Source organism: Pseudopodoces humilis, chromosome 10 (genome assembly GCF_049639895.1).
Source record: "Pseudopodoces humilis isolate 2021_Gansu_Grassland_sample_001 chromosome 10, ASM4963989v1, whole genome shotgun sequence".
Taxonomy (NCBI): Eukaryota; Metazoa; Chordata; class Aves; order Passeriformes; family Paridae; genus Pseudopodoces; species Pseudopodoces humilis.
In genome coordinates, this window is record NC_142209.1 from 19084928 (window position 1) to 19101594 (window position 16667).

Below are 16667 nucleotides of genomic sequence, written 5' to 3' on the forward strand. Positions count from 1 at the left end.
AGACCTTGCTTTCTGCTTGCACAGAGCCAGGAAGTTGTGTAAAGTCCAAATTCAAACTAAAAGTGGGTCTGCATGAATATGTATGCATGTGCAACTAGGGCAGAGCTGAAAATCATAAAGGCCTTTGTCAGTTCACGTTGGATTTCGGTGCAGTCCCTGATTTCAAGTCATGCAACAAACCTGTGTAAGTTACAGCTCCTAGAGCTTTTCCATTTCCCATGCTGTGTTAGCGAGGCAATGGGAGTTACTGAGCAGGCTGCACAGCTAGTCAGGAAGGTCTCAAAGGTTGTATCATTGTAAAAGTCAAGTAATTAAACACCCATTACTTACTGTAAAAAAAGAAAAAAAATAAAGGAAAAGAAAAAAGAGAAAAAAGGAAAAAAAAGAGTGTCCTCTAGGGAAAGGATGGATTCAGAAGGTCTAATTTAACACAGCAGATTTTAGTGGAAATAGAGCCTTTAACTACATTCTGCTTGACTTCATCCAAAAGAAAGGGATGAGAGAAAAGATTAGAAAAGCTATTCAGTACTTGCTTTCAGCAGTAGGGCTTTGGGAGGTGACAACAGCTACTGGTAATTCTTTCCATAATCTTTTCCCCAAAACAGTATTTAGAATCCTCTTCAAAATTTGGCTCTGGATGTATAGCTTCATTATTTTTACAAAATACAAAGCCACCTCCCTTCTGTGCTCTTGGCTACAGATTAAATGTTTCAGCTCCCCAGCAATGTCTCATTTAAAAAAAAAGCTGTTGCAAACCCAGGGAACTCTGTTCCACCTGATTCTACTGCCTCCTTGAACACTAGAAAAATCCTGCCTTTGCCCTGAACCCCTCTCAGGCTTCTCCCCTCACTGCCATCAAAAGCTCAACCACATTTTTGTGGCTGGCTTGCCTCTGCAGTGTCTCAAGGAAAAGAAAAGGCCACTATTTTCTTTTCTATCAGCCACCACTTCCCCGCCTCTGTTCCTCCTGCCACCTGTGACACAATGGCTCTTTTCATAGCACAGGCATGATTAAGAGTTAACCATTAAAATCTGCTACATGCCATCACAACATCAGGGACTTGGTCTTGTAAAACATTTTGTTGGGTTTCTTTTATTACAAAACCACTGAGAAATGAAGTATTTTCTCTGTAGAAATTTATCTGCTTCGAGCTTCTCAAACACACATTAATATTGTTTATTGGAAACAGCAGAATGAAGGCCTCATTTTCAACACACATCAAGTTGATTACTTACATCAATTGTTGTGATGGGAAAAAAAAGTGCTTCATTTTCTTGGCACTGAATATTGGCTGAGTTTATTCACACCTACTGAAATATAAACAGGCTTATGTTTACATTAGGTACTTTGGGGAAAACATCCTGCAGCCAGAACTCTGGAGTGCTTCAGGAATTTTAAATACAGTTATGATATTACAACCAAGCTAAATAGGCCTTTATATTCACTCTTCTCTTTACAATTGTGTTTCACATGTGCATTGTACTCTCCAAAGGTTAAAATCCAGGCAGAAATGCGGTATTTAACAAATTGATGCTCATTTACCCCACACCCTTCATATCATTACATTACATCCCTGCCCAGGGGTCACTGCTGATGTAATTACAAGGCACTTAGGAGGTGAGTGTTAGTTGGGGAACACAAGAATTCATCTTCTGAATTGTCTTATATTTCAGCAACCTAAATTAAACTGTTTTCATTTACATTAAAGGAAATTCTGACTCCTTATGTAAAAGAGCTACCAGAAGAGCATCTCTGTCAAAAAGGAGCAGTAAAGGGGTGGAAGTAACCAGCAATAAGTGAGAGATGGAGAAGGAGAATCATACTGCCAAGACTAGGCTGGGATTTGGGGGATGCACTGCTTTTGTCACAGAGTTTCCCTACATCAGGCAGCTGCACCTACTCACCATTGTCTCATGTCCCTATTGTCCCCATCTGTTCTGCTTTGTCCCATCCTGCTTTGCTGCACCAGTGGCAGGATCTGCAGCTTAGAGAGGCTTTGTACTGCACCTAATATAAAGAGGCTGCTCAGTTATTGTTTTAGATTTTAGATGTTGTTTTCCTTTCAGACAGTTAATAGATTATATTTCATATACTCCTGAGTAGAGTCCTAGGTGAGATTTTTACCTACCATATGTGGATACCTTTTTGTAAAACCTAGCAGAACTATCAACATATGAAGGTCTAACTGGTGTGTACTGAACTCAAGTGGTCAATATGCTACTGAGGAAAGAAATTCTTTTTAATACAGGTAAAAATCAGTAAGGAAAATAACCATATTTGATCAAGCAAGTTGAAAGAAGGAGTGATGCAGAGTGACATGCTTAACTACACTTAAGGAGCCATTATCTGGGGCAGCAGAGAAATTGCTGAATGAAATGTGCTTGGTAAATGAGAATGACCAAGACTGATACATATTTTAAGGTCTATTCTGAGTATTTTAAAATACAAAGATATAGCTTTAATCAGTGTGGTATTTTTATATTTTTAATCTGTTTTAAATTACTTCTCAAAATAATCAGTCTTTTGAGGGGGTACAGGGGATATAGACCAGGGAAGATGATAGATATCTCTACTCAGGCTTTACTCCAATTAAGTCCATTCCTACAGAGAAAACACACTAAAGAACTTCCTTAATTCCTCTGGTCTAAAAGTTCTCATTAGCTCCTCAGACTTAATCCAGGCTTTGACTCTGACTTAAAATTTCAGCCTCAGTTTCCAAAGTGTTTTGGAGATTAATTAATATAACTTTGAAATCAATTTACTTCAATCGTACGATATAAGGAACTTTACTATAGGTCTGTTTCCCTAACACACATTACTGAAGTATGATGAAAGCATTAGAATGATACCAATGTGAGATAACATTGTAGATATACATGTACATATATGAAATGATTCACAGACACATGACTTGAGAAACATCCAAGCAAGATTTGTCCTTCTTTTATGAAAGATTTTTTTTTTTTACATTCACAAGAAAAGCTTTTTGTTTCCCTGTCTCATAATAGAACTTTTTCTGTTTTCCTTTGGAATGCCCATTTCAAAGGCAAAATCTTTGTTGAGGGATATAGCTGTAATATGTACACAGGTGTAATACACTTAGCACGAAACTGGCAGGAAAGCGAAGCCTGTGTGAGACACTTGCTTTTTTCAAAGTTTTTTACTAATCAACAGAATAATGTACACCTTATCAGCAAGTTCTCTAAGGAAAGGCAAATCCTCCCAGCCTCTTAACAGCCAGGTGGATGGTCCCAGGGAAACAACTCTCCTGCATGTGAAAGTCTCTGTGTCTGTGCTTGTTCATGTATATTTTTTCTCCCAGACAAACATTTATTGATTCCATTTAATCCCCGAGTTGCAAAGCTGCTACCTTTGAAAAAGGCCAGTGGACAGCTTCACTTGCAAACTAGGGGTTCTGGGAATGGGGTGCATTATAGCAACTGCATAAATTTATATCTGTTTAGATTTAAAAACAAAAAAAGAAGGAGAATTTTCACAGAATAGTCAAAGAGGCTATTTTGTCTTCACTGGTAGCAGTAAACTTTCCTGCAATGAAGAAGAAAACGAACATTCTTTTAAAATTTGGATCTTCCCCTCTCATGTTACTTAAAATTATGATAATATGAAAAAAAACACTTGTTCAATCACCATGGGCCATGCTATAGGCCAATTTCTATGTTCAAAACATTCTCAAACTAGCAATTCCACTGAAATAAAAATGATTACTTGAATGAATAACTCCTCTCTAAGGACTTTAGGTCTCTTTCCAGGAAACAACAAATATTTTACTTAGAACTGATCAAATTTTTTAATGTCAGCATGACCTATATGGAAAGAGAGGCTGTTATTTAAACTGTGCCCAGTCACGATGGTGTGGAGTTCAGGCATTACTTAAATGAGCAAGAGGGACTGCTAGAAAAGAGGATTATATATGAACAAACAGTCCCAGGATTTTTATAGCTGCCATTGCTGATGCAATGGTTGGTTTCACTAAAGTAAATGATGACATGGTGACAAGAATGCAGAAGAATGTTTGGAGCTTCTCATTTTCAATAGAACTTTGATCTTTCTTGAAGATGGTAGGAAAACTATAGCCCTGTTTCTTGAAAAACTCCATTTGTTTTAACTGAGACCTTAAAAAACTCCAAGTTTGGCAAGGGTGGGAGCATTATTGTTAATGCTGGGAGGTTTAAACTGAGCAGTTAGGCTGCAAATTATTAAAATCATTACAAGGGAAAACAGTGGCCAGTATACACCAGTTTTTCAAATATGGTGGAGCTGAAGTAATAACAAAAATAGTGACAACTATAAACAGGTGTTCCACATTGATTAGGCTTCTCTGATTCTATAATTTTCATAGATTGATTAATTTTTAAATTAATAGGATAGGAAAAGAGCATGGAATAGCATACAGCTAACTAGCTGTTGCAGATAACAAGCAGGACTTAATTTAGAACTATTCTGCAGAACATAAGGGAAAACAAACTGCAAATCTCATTTCTGTCTGAAAAATGTTTTATTATACTGGGGCATGACAGAAAGCAGCACTGAGCATGCAAATGTGTGTGTGCATGTGTTGTGTATGAACATGCTCAAGAGCATATGGGCATCTTTCCTCTTCTTCCTGTCCATTATCTTAGCAGAAATGAATACCTTAATTTTTGCTTCTATTTACAAGGAGTTTCATTCTCATTTCTTCCACCTGCAATGTATGTCAGAGTGTATCTCAACATATATCCATTCATCCATCATCCTGAACTGATATCAGAGCCAGGAAACATCCAGGTAAGTCTTTGACTGTTTTTCAAATCCAGTCAACCTTGTTCAGCAGTGCTCAGACTTACAGGAAAACATGCAGATTTGTGTTGTCTGTCTAGAAGGTGCAAATGTCCTTATACGTCTGCAGCTTGTGCCAGTGGACTTGGAAATCCCGGGATATTTCTTGGGCGCACCCCACCACCCCTGCAGTCTCCCCCACTGCTGGAGCTAGTCCTCTTCCATCAGCCAGCTCTTTTCTCAAGATCAAAGCACTGTGTAATGAACTTCACTTTACTCTTTGTTTTTCAAGTTTTTCCTGTACTTCCATTTTGTACCTTTGGCGTGTAAATGTCAGGCAGGTGCAGCGATGTTTGCGGGGGCAGCTGAAGCCAATATTTCAGCATTAACATCAGCCAGGACCTCCTGCAGCAGAGAGGGAGCGTGTGCTGCCCTGGTGGCTCCAGTGCCTGGCGGGGTGGCTCAGTGGCACATGGCACGGTGGCCAGGGCTTCCCCAGAGAGGGAGCAGGCAGCCAGCCATGGCAGCAGATGGGGAGAAGGGGAGGCAGCCAAAAGACGAGACATGTATGAATGCAAGCACTGAAATGTACCTCTCAGCTGAATTTTAAAGCGTTGACCTGTCTCTTTTAATCTTATAGTCCAGTATTGCTAAGCAGCATAGACAGTTTGTGCCTGTAGAAATTAATACTCCATTTTTCTGTCAATAAAGGATAAACTTTTGATTTATCGAAAGTTCTAGAAAGAACTGCAGACAGTTGATTTTATCTTAAAAACACATGTAAACATGACAGATAAAAGAAAATGTTCAGGTTTAAAACAGAGACTTAAAAAGACTTAGCCCCCTCCCCCTTTTATTTGTATTTCTGGGATTTATGCCCTTTAATTAATTAATTAAACCCCATGTAACTTAAGGAATGCCATTTATAAATGATAGAAAACATACTGGCAAATATTTGAAGTCATTATATGATTCACTGATAAGCTTTATGGTGAGAAAGTTTTGCCAGCATTGTTGAAAAAAACCTGAGGTAAAGAAGAAATAGGAAACAGTTGGCAATGATTTCTGTGGACAACTAAAGGCATGAAAAAATATCTGCTAATTGAGTAAAAAGAATAGGACTGTTTATTTTAGAGAAAAGATAAATACAAGGAGGCCAGATAAAGGTTTATAAAATAATATATGACATAGAGAGCAGAGAATGGAATAATCTGCTCTGGGTTTCTCATATTACACAGACAAAGGGATATTCAGTTAAAAAAAAAAAAAAAGAAATTTAAAGCCAAGGAAAAAAATATTAGTCTTCAGAGCAAAGAAGAATTATACCACGGAACTCTTTGCCAAAAGGCAGCACTGGTTTTAGCAGAATTAAAAACAAATTAAAATCCTCATTATTTGGATGGTGAGCATATCCAAAGTGATAGTGTTGAGGTGTAAATCATACATGTCTAATTTCTAATACATTGCATTGGAGGAGAAAGAGCAAAAGAAAAATATATATTTTGTGTAAGGCATTCTGAAAATGCCTCCTTCACAGACTCTCCCTCTGAAATGGCAGACTTGTGGGAGTGAAAGACATACCAGTGGTATTCAGCTTATTAATTCTATAATAATAAAGGAGGAATAATAAAGATTAAAATACCTTTCTGTATTATGTTTCAGTATTTTTACTTTGAATTAATAAAGAACTATTTAAAAAGAATATCAGGTGTTGTTTCACATAGTTGAAGTCATAGACTGTTGTTGGGAGATAAGTGACACAATCTGAGTGGAAGAAAATTCAAGATGAACGCCACAGTTTCACACTTGGATATGGGCACTGTTTCATGAAATGGGCTGGCTGCCAAAAAATGTGTTAATGATGGTGGTGAGGAGCTACAAGAGGGCTGGTGGTGGCTGGGAGGCAATGTCTGGGCTGTAAGCAACCACCATATTTACTGTAATTATTGGTATGACTCAAAAACACACTCCATCATCAAACTCCTATGGAGAAGTATCATTGCTACAGCTGCTTGGGTATTAAGGGTAAAAGTGCCCTAACTAGAAAGCTGAGGTGGACATTTACCAGTTTTAGCTACTGAAATTTAAATAACCAATTATATTAAAAAAAAAAAAAAAAGGTAGAATATATATTGAGATTCCATATTCCTTTTTGGAAGTGTTTCTCAAAAATTCAAGATATTGCAATAAAAACAAACACAGGCTACTACTGGCTGCGTGCAGCTCCCTCTCCACCCCGGTGAGAGCTGTTGCACGTCTACCTTAGGCTGCACATCTGCCTTTCATCTCAGCAGACTTTGACTTTTCATGACATTATGACACAGAGGTGACCACAGATGCTTATCCCTGTGCCCCACTTGAGGTCGTCTTCCTGCCATCCTCATCCCTGTGGCACGGCTTCCCACGGGACTTGGGTTACAGATGTGCTGGAGACCCCTGAGCCTGTGTTTGGTGAGGGGAGAGAGCAGCTCACACTGCCAGCCCTGGCACAGTGCAGTGAGGGCACAGCCCGTGGGGAGACCTGCTGGGGCTGGGGATGGGGATGGGATGGGGATGGGATGGGATGGGATGGGGATGGAGATGGGGCTGGGGCTGGGGATGGGGATGGGATGGGGATGGGGATGGGGCTGGGGATGGGGATGGAGCCAGAGCCTCGGTTGCCGCTGTGGCCCTGCCAGCATGGGGCTGCTGCTGCTGTCTGCAGCTCGTGTGCACGACTCCTTTTATCTCTGGTTCATCAAGCCCTCACAGCTGCCTTCACAGTATGTTCAAATTTGGTGTGAAGGCTGTATGTAACTCTAGAGCCGTGATCACACACTAATATGCTAATAGGATTAGCATTACAATTCTTGGGGAAGAAATTTATATCTTTAGATAAGAGGTTTCTTCCACTTTGAAGATTTTGAGCTCAGCACCCCAACACTGCTGTAGTTGGGGGTAGGGGAAATCCACTTTCTCACCATCTTTCTCTCTGCATGCCATCCTATGCTGTCAGGAGGTTTTCCTTCCACTTTTTTCACAGCTCTGCCATGGGGTGTTATGATATTATCCTTCCACTGCAGAAGGGGAAGCTAAGGAAGCAGGCTGGTAGTTTACAATGATTAATGCTAGGATTGCTACCCCAAGTATTGCTCCTGATTAGGTACAGAGCCACCATGCTTGTGGTCACAGGCCAGGTGGCTGACAAGGTAATGTGTGTTGAGGAGACTGTGAGCAGCTGGGAGGGTGTCTGTGGCCACTGCCCATGCAGGGCTGACATTTGTTACTCAGAATTGTTCTGTGTTTTGCTACATGTAGCACTGTGCCACACAGCACTGCTTTCCTTTGACAAAGGTATGCCTGGTGACACAGGTGAACTACCAAGGTGTAAATAATTTTCAAGGCTATCTTGCATTTCATATAGTGGCATTTCACCTTAGTTTCCTTCAGCAGAAACCAACATTGTCTTCAAATTTCCCAGTGTCCTTGAATTCAAGAAATTGTGACTGTGGAATACAAAGGATCCCCCCATCCTTTCATCCTTTTAACAGTGCCTAGTGGAGAAAATTGCCAACTTAATTCTGCTGGATGCTTCTTTACTCCCACATGGGATAAAAGTCCAAAAAATGTGTTGATTTCCAGCTCAGGTCAAAAACTTGTTGGTCACTGAGGCTTAAAGCAAGACATGCACTCAATTCTGGCTACAGTGCAGTGTTAATTGTTTTTTTCAGAGTCAACCATTTAAAATATATCATCCGGACAAAAAAAAAATTAAAATCAAATTCACCTATAAATGTTTGTTGCATAAAAAGTTAGAAAGAGAGATGGAGAGCTTTCTAAAATTGCTCGTTATCCTTAGGTAATGTAGCAGAAGGAAATGAGGAAATTTGGACGAAATGCCTTTTCTTAAGTGATGTTTCTTTCAGGAGAAAGAAACATAGGAAAGGAAAATCAAAATACTTTAGCTGTAAATGAATCCAGCTGAAAACAGTGATATCGTGCCCATCACTGTCTTTTAGGCAAAAAATTGCTTTCAGGATTATAGAGCCACAATTTGTATCTAGGAAACTGTCACCTGGCTTGGTCTTATGCTGCTTTCCCATCAGCCTGTCACGGCCTTGCCACAGCCTCACTTACTGCACCCACATTGTTTTGAAACATTTACTGGTTCAGAGGGTAGTTCATAGGTACAAGAAAAAATGTTTCAACAGCAGAAACACTCTTAGAGAGATGACAGTGTGCTATTTATTGTCTGGCAAGCCGTGGTGGAAGGAGCAAACAAATACCAGAACAGACAATTGTAAACAGAACACTTTAAAGCAGTCTATCAATGCTTTATATTAAGTCATCCGTTAAAATTTCCACCCAGCCAAGATGACTCTCTGCTTTGGAGGACTGCATGAAATGATATGTTAGAAGACACGAGCGAGTTTGTGATTTCTCTGAGTTTCATGATTGAGAAAATAATTTTGAAATAGTCCTGTGCAGAAAACAAAATACCGCTAGTCATCTGCACATACACACAAGACTTTTAGAGAAAAAGAAAACTTAGTAAATGGTCTGACCTATCTCCTATTAACCTGATATTTTTCAACAACTTTCCAAGATAGCCAACAAACATAATGTTCCTAATATTTAATATGATTCTACCCTCGTTTATGGCTCCCCCATAGAATTGTACTCTACTTTAAAATGAGCTCTTCCTAAGAGACAGACTCAAAAGGATTATATTTATGCACACAAGGCTTGAAATAAGACATATCCTAACCTTTAATTATGAATTACTCTCGTGGTTTCAGAAAAGCAGCTGAAATCCTAGTGATGTTTTAAGAAGGTAAAATCCTGAGGTTTATTTAAGAGGGTTCTGTTTCTTTAAATGTCATATTCTGAAAGCCCTTGTTAATAAAGACTGGCACAGGTCACACTGTCAAGGATAAACAATCATTCCTAAATCCTTTGTTTCAGGCTACAGTGAAACCTAATCCCCATGGTGTTCTTGACTGGCCATGCATGCATGTAGATATGCAACACTTTTATAGTACCAGTGCTTTCTTTCAAGCACGTTGCTCCTGACTGCAAGGCATTTGATTTCTGGTAATTAATCAGCTCATCATACATGCTGTGTTTCTCCCTCAGGCCCAACTCAAGTTAGTGATCCAAAACTGGCCCCAGGAAAAAAAGAAACCATTTATGTTCTTAGTGCACAGAATAAACCCCTGATAAATAGTGCTTGGCTAAAACATTGAATTCAGATGGCATTATTTATTTTTTTTGCAAGATACAGGCCTTGATTTGGAAGTTGGGATTTTTAATTTTTTTAATTTTTTAATTTTTTTTGCAAGTTATAAGCCTGTTTTTTCTTTGTAACTTGTAAGTCTGTTTACCTTGTCTGCCCCTGTAGAATGTTAAAAAAGCCTGGAACTGCCAAGTGTACCCCTAAATGAGACATCAAGATCCCTATATTATTTTTGAGGTTTTGTGCTTCAGCATTTGAACTCACCGTCTGAACTATTAGTGTTCATTTTTTAAAAAGCAATCTGTCACATGTTTATCTGTCACCCTTTATCTTTGTGCTCTTTCATATTTGGCTTGTCTGTATAATAGCCTGGATACTGTTAATTTTATCAGATCTAGTAAACAACTTCAGCTTGTGTTGGAAATTCTTCATGCCTGGAGATGTGGCAATTCTCATCTTTTTCAATTATGTACCAGTTGGCCCTAACTGCTGTTTGAAGAGTCACACATATTGTTAGTAAAGATCCCCAAGAACATTAGAAAACTTAACATGCAAGCTCTCACTTTTAATTTCTTATGATTAAAATAATAACCTGCATGCTTACCAAGGCACCATGCTCAGCTAGTGAAGACTGAGCTCCCACCTCTCCATCGGCTCACGGATTGTGGTACCACTCTTCGTTCTGCTAATGCACAAGGATTTTGAGTACTTGCTTTCTGCAGTGATGAGATACAACCCTGACAGCATTCATTCTGGGCTGTATTTTTTGGCATAAGCTAAGCTCTTTATGCTGGTTCTTTTCCCTATGGCAAAGGAAAGAAACCGAAAGGAATTATTTCACCTAATAGCTCCTTGCCTCACAGGGCTGTTCTGAGACTTAATTAATTAATGTTTGTAAAGTGTTTTGAGAGCCTGGGATAAAGAGGTGCTATATAAGCACTGATACAAGGATAAAATATTATTATTAACTCCCAGTCTGATCCAAAACCACAGAGTGAATCAAAATGGAACTGTAGCCCCCAGTGCAAAAGCGGGGATAGTTTGTCCAGCATTAAGTAAAGGCAACACAGTGTATATTTATTTGCAAAAAAATTATGTGTAGATATGTGTTTAAGCAATGGGTCAGTTTGACCAAGAATTCTTGCAGGACAGGAAAGAAAGAAATGGATTTTGAACACTACTACTGTGCTGTTTTTAATTTCCCTGTCTTTTCTTGTTCTTAGAATACCATCCAGATAAGAAAAATAAACCACACTGGGTATAGATTAAGTCAAATATCAAAATCATTGCATGCTGACTGTGAAAACTCACTCATGCTGAACATTTGTGGGTTATCAGGATCAAAGAGCACTTCAATATTTATCAAAAAGCATAGCCCACCATGGTTTAGTCTTCATTAACCTGGTGTGTATTTGAAGAACTCAATAGAGCTAATGCAGTCCAAGCTAAAGCTGACATTTTTTGACTTAGGAAAACATTTATCCTCTTGAAGAGATATGTATCAGTTTGTAAATGTTGTGAAAGGGCAGAATAACCTAAGGCTCACATATGCTATTGGGTTGTCTGAAAGCAATAAGCTTTAGGGAGCTGAATTACGCTTTGTACATAGAGTCAAGAATGAACTTGTCATTTCTGTAATACCAGTAAAGCTTATTTCACGTATAATGGGACATCCCGCTGTGCATAGATGACACAATTTTTCTAGTTGGATTTAAAAATATTAAAATGAAAAAGAGGTTAAATTAGGCTGTGAAAGCTTGGGTATGTGTGATACGAAGGGTGTGCAACCAGCTGTAGGGAGTTTTGGAACTACATGGCTTTACTCCCCCTGTTACTTTTGGCTGATTTGGTTTCATGTCTGAACAAGACCTCGAGAAGTTTAGCTCATATGAAAGACTCTCCCCCATCTATAGAAAGGAATATGGATCGTAATGGGTGTTAGTTCTGATTCCCTGGCACTGTCTCTAGCTTTTTCAATCTGTTCTTACTGTGCAACTAATGCTCATATCCATGATGTTCATTGAGAAAAAGATCATTTGAAAATGTGCTGTGTGAAAACAGTAAGTTAGTATTGCAAAATTAAAAGAAAAGAAAGTATTTATGCATACTGATGACATAGGATACTTAAGTATGTCAGGGAGAGAAATCAAAATGGAGATTATGGCACAGGACCTAGACTCCTGGCTCAGCTTTTCTGTCAGCTTCTTTTCATGAGAAGTTGTTTCACTTCTCTAGGTCACAACAAGGTGTTGCAAATATTTTTTCTTTTATTTTCTATGTATGAAACAGCAGGAAGAGAAGCAAATGGGAGAAGGTGACCAAGAGGATCATGAGTGCCAGAATGGATAAAGAGGAACTGGGATTTTGATGTTTAAAGAAAAATAAAAGCCACGTTCCAGTCAACAACTTCTTATTGGTTGGAGCTCAAGCCTGAGAAATGTTTTAGGCAAAGGGAGTTACGCTCTGTTTGCTGCTGATGTGCTCCATATTCTTTCTGAATATCTGAGAATTTTCTTCTAACATGTATCTCCATTACCTTAATGGAATAAGAAATCTGGCGAGCCTTGGATACCCATTCCAATGAAAGATGTGTGTTTTGAGTTAAACTAAATCATAGTTGGACCCAGAACTGTAAGAGATTCCGTCATAATCTCGTCTTGAATCTCATAATTATTGGATTCTTGTGCTTATTCTAACAGGGATAATATGGAAATAAAGTAGTTCAGGAGCATGGTGATCACCGATGGACAGTGAAGGGTTGCTGTTTACCATTTAAGCATACTTTATATTTAATATGGTTTAACAATGGTTTTTGCGTTTCATTTCCTAGCAGCTGAGTTTCTACTCTCAAATCCGAAAGGGAGATGGTTTAACCAGACACTGTCAGTAATCTGCAGCCTGTGCAGGGTACCACATTTGCACTAGAGCCAGGTTCTCTGGAGCTGTGTGACCCTCTCATCCCACCAAGCTTGTGCAGCCTCTGCCTGAACTAACAAGCTGGCAGCATGTGCAAGTAGCACACCACAGCCATCAGGTGCTGGGGTAATAATGCAAAGCAACAGCTCCTCATCCACAGGCTTCCTGCTGTAAAGCTGTCTGTCAGCAGGGAGTGGCCTGGGCCACATGGAAGATGGGAAAACTCCGTAATTCCACGTAACATTGAGGAACATGTCAGAGTGATGGTTGAGTCTGATCCAAAAAAAAAAACAAACCAAAAATCCTCTGGGCATTTTGTAACACCTGCAATAGGATCCTGTCAAGGGAGGAAGAGTGAATATCTGGATCCGCCTGTGCTTCAATGCAAATTAGAAGGAAAATACCAGCTGCAATGGGAAAGGAACCCTGGCCTCTAAAGGTTCAGTGAGTCAGTTTGAATACCTCTCTTGGGTAACATCAGTGACTTACTTTTCAAAGGACCTGTGCACCTGTAGATCTTATTGTTCTCTACTGTTTGAATTGTTTATTCTTCTAAAAATTATTTTACTGTTGATATAAATTGGTTCTTTACACTGAGCTAAATAGGAAAAGGAAAAATATAAAACAAATTAGGTTGGGAAAAAAAGAAGAAAGTGTTACTGGAAATTGTTAGACTCTTATTTTTTTCTGGTTTTGATATAGGGTTGAGCTGGGTTTTCCTTACTAAAATAGTTCCTGCATTGCCCCAGAAAAGACAGGATATCTAAGCAGCATCCCAAATTAATCAAGTAGAGGAGAAAGCACAGCCAGAATCTTATCTGAGTTTTCCCTCTGGCTTTTCCACCATACTAGCCCTTTACTCCATAAACTTTGAGCAAGTTTAAAGGCGCTCCTGCAGCATAAATATAAGTGGGTTGGCTAAGATAAGGGACACTGCATGAAATGGAAAACGTGAAAGGAAGCATACATTGAAACAGCCATCTGCTCATCCCTGGAACAGGGACATTGCAGAGCTCATCCGTGCATTAGTGGTGCCATTTAATGCAGTTCCTAACAAAAAGAGTTAATAAAATTCATGGCTGTAGCTGATTCACATTATAATGTCCTTCTAGAAAAAGCCTGTACCATTGCTCTGTGAATCTGTGCATAGAATAGTAATATGTGCCAGAAGGCAAACTAAAGAGCCTCAGGTTTCTCTTGCTGCAGATAGGCAGATTCAGAGTTTACAAGTGAGTTGGAAAACCCTCCTGGATTGGTAGCAAGAGGCAACCTGTGCTCCTGAGGCGATCCCAGCCAAAGCTGTCCCCAAGCCCAGGAACCAACAACTGTGCCAACAGAGTAACTACTGAAGAGGAGGTATGGAAAAACTGTAATTTACATCACTGGAAAATTGTTAAGAAATGGGATGTAAGGTCAGTGGAGTCTTAAAACACCTCATCAGCATTATCTGTTTCTATGCTCAGCTATTTTGCACATGGTGGTCCACAATGGAACCTTTCAACATTTACCTTTTGCTCAAGAGTTCACTTGCTGCGCTACTTACCAGAAGTAAGTGATGGCACATGGCAATACTGCAGGAAGGGTAATTACATGCAAATAGATGCTGTGAGGCTGTTGAGAGCAACCATTGTATACAAATAGTACAATTTAATAGCTTACCCTACAAATCATTGCAGTTATTTTAAATCTGTCATTCTACAGAGAAATATTATTTCTATAGGCTGGTTCCCATTCTAAAGCCTTTAAGGGGTATATTTGCTAAGAGCTACTTCTGCTTCATTTACGTTATTAAATTAGGTTTCTCAAACAAATATTGTCAGTAATATTAGTAAGCAGTTCCTGTTTCGTTTACTGAAGATGGAGCTGTGAATTCTCTGAATGAAAAATTAGAATGTTTTAACATATGCAAAAATTTGGAGGGCAAAATCTGTAGCATCAACTATTTTCTCTGCTGCTGTAAAGTGGTGTTTTCCCATAGTTTTATGCTTTACCCAAACATAAAGATAAGAATCCAGAAGTTTTAAGAACAGAAAGACTGCAAACCAACATATTTCACAGCTTACAAAACATATTTAAGATGCACTTTGTTTAAGATATTTAGAAAACAAGGTATTTAACTGGAAGATATATTAAGTAAGTGTTCAAAACATATGAAAGCAAATGGCAAAATGCTGGAATCTCTCAGATTTGGGGGCTGATAGGCTTTGTGCATGTCTGTGTGTGCATGCATGCCTGTGCTCGTGACGTCTTTTATTCAGTTGCCAATGTAATTAACACACTACCGTGGGAGAGGAGGGTGGGGCTTATTTTCCAAATCACAAACTCCTTGTTGTTGAGCCCAGGACTGTCTCAACCGGGTGTTTCTAAACATCTCATACTGAATTATTTAGTTTGGCACAGATAAGTAAATAATGTGTAAAGAAGGGGGTCTGGCCCCACACCTCCCTCTTAGCTGAGCTCCAGATCTCAAGGCTATGGGGCTTGGACAGCAAGGATACATTGCATTGCCATTCTCAAATCTTTTCTCATTTATTTCCTCCAAAGTGGCTCAGGGACCATTAATTGTGAATCAAAGTCTCCTTAGTGCTTAAACTGTGATTGAAAATGAAACTTAGGCTCCTAAGCTACTTGGAACCTTCGGAAAATTTGATTCTTGCAGGGATTTATGTCTGTTCACTATATCCCACACATGGAGTCCCACACTGGAACTTTGAGTCAGAGAAATGGGGGTTTACCGAGACATTTAATTGCTAGATCTCAGGTTACACGAAATAGGGTTGAAATCACAGTCCAAATGACACCTGTGACAAAACTCTCAACAATTTTTGGATTTCATTGAAGGATGTGGGATGGAATTACAGGGGAAAATACCAAGCTTTACAGAGAAATGCACAGACTGGAGCTAAATGCTTTCTTAGTGTAATACAAATAAATGAATTTGGCTCAAATAAAATGAATGTTGACAAGTGCTTGTAACACTGGCAGTGGAAGGTTTTTTTTTCTTGACTAATAGTATATTAGTATTTTCTACAAAAACAGAGGAAGTAGGTTCCCTTTCTTCCTGTCTCAGGCAAATTGAATCTATATCTGTCATCGATCACTAGATGCTGGACTGGATAACAATTCTTGTTGGCTTCTATTTAAAAGTGCAGGACAAAACACTGAAAATTCAATAAATGGGATCCACTTCTGAAATTAACATTAATTGAGACATAGAGGATAACAAAGCCCAGTAGAGACTTTTACTTAAACAAATCCTCTGCTTCAGAAATTGTTAATTTTCTTGATTTTTACCCTTCTAAAATGGAAATATCAATGGAAAGCTGAAATACATTAATGGAACAAAACATGCATAAGTTTGTATTTTGTGAGTACAGTTTAAACGTGACAGGGTTGAAGAAATTGCTGCAAATCAATATAATACAGAATATAAACAAGGAAATATTTTAAAAAGCCATGACTACTAATTACTGACTTAAACTGAAAAAAGAGACCTGAAGGTTATTCCCACTTGAAAACAGTCTCCAACATAACTAGCAAATTAAGAACGTTTAATCTTTTCTCTCTTCACTGTGTGGCAGTGCCGACTAATCTGCCTTTGGTGTGTAATACTTGGCTCTCTGTCTGCTACAAAGTTTTTGCCACTGTCTTCTTCCTTAAAAGCCATACAGAAGTTTAAATATCAGTGCAAACAATGTTTAAATGTGCCCAGCTAATCACTGAAGGCATTGTCAGAGAACAGAGGAGCAATGCAGACAT